The 1,183-nt window shown below is 34.4% G+C and overlaps 1 non-coding gene across 1 annotated transcript; it reads right to left on the bottom strand.

Moving 5' to 3' along the window:
- Positions 1-399: 399 nt before the first annotated feature.
- Positions 400-505, bottom strand: LOC138156515 (U6 spliceosomal RNA). The gene has a single exon (XR_011167169.1). It is a non-coding gene; the product is annotated as a U6 spliceosomal RNA (small nuclear RNA).
- Between the last annotated feature and the right edge of the window lie 678 nt (positions 506-1,183).

The raw sequence follows: 1,183 nt of genomic DNA on the forward strand, positions 1-1,183 counted from the left end.
TATTCATTTATGTATGCATATGTTCATATGTGTACATACATATACATTCATGCATGCATAAACATGCATGCATGCATGCATGCATTCGAATGTAGGGCAGCTAGGTGGCAAAGAAGATAAGAGTGCCAGGCCTGAAGTCAGGAAAGCTCATATTTCTGAGTTCAAATCCAGCCTCACACACTTACTAGCTGTGTGACCCCGAGCAAGTCACTTAATCCTGTTTGCTTCAGTTTCCTCATCTGTAAAATGAGCTGGAGAAGGAAATGCAAAACACTCCAGTATCTTTGTCAATAAAACCCCAGATGGGGTCACAAAGAACTGGACATGACTGAAAAATGATTGAACAACACACACACATACACATATATGGTATTGTATTATTTTATTAATGGTCTTTTTAAAAATATAGAATAGTTCCCTTATTGCATGTCATTCTTTCACAGGGGCTATACTAATTGTCTGTTTTACTCCAAATATTATTGAAGCAAACAACTCCATTGCTTGCAGTAGAAATTCATTCAGCTGAAAAGCATACATTTACCAGGACTACCTGGGCACATTAAAAGCATCCCTAGTGGGAGGCTGGATAAAAAGAAGTAAAAAAAAATAATCTAATTTTAAAATAGAAAAGGTACAAACCATTCTGTTAAGGTAAAACAAAATTCTTCTTCAGCAATCTAGGAAAAAAAAGATTAAAAGAAAAGGGGATGATAAAGTTTAATTATATGCAAGAAGGCAACAAAACATAAAAGGAGTTGTTTTCAGTCCTTCACACAAGTACCCATAGTAATGACTAAACTTTTAAAAGGACATTTTGGTTCTTAAAATTTTAATGCCTTTTGTAATGCAGCAGTTAATTGGACAGTGTAATGGTGCACAAAGGGAATGAGTTGAATTGCCTGTAGTAGAGATATTCCAAGGAATACTGAAATAGACAGCTCATAGGAAACCTATAAAAACATGGACTAAGATATTTCTCAGACCAAGCCCTAAAGCATCATCATAGTGCATGGTTCTTTGCAGATGCTATGCAAAATAATAATAACACAGAGATAATAGTGTCCTCTAGAAGCTCAAAATTTTAAATGGATATCCTCATGCAATTTTTTTTGAGACAGCAAAATAGCACCTTGAAACTATGCATGAATAATTAACAGAGTAAATACTTAATCAGAGTTTTAAT

The sequence above is a fragment of the Petaurus breviceps genome, unplaced genomic scaffold (assembly GCF_028583685.1).
Source record: "Petaurus breviceps papuanus isolate PSGF00001 unplaced genomic scaffold, PetGlider_PUasm1.0 154, whole genome shotgun sequence".
NCBI lineage: Eukaryota > Metazoa > Chordata > Mammalia > Diprotodontia > Petauridae > Petaurus > Petaurus breviceps.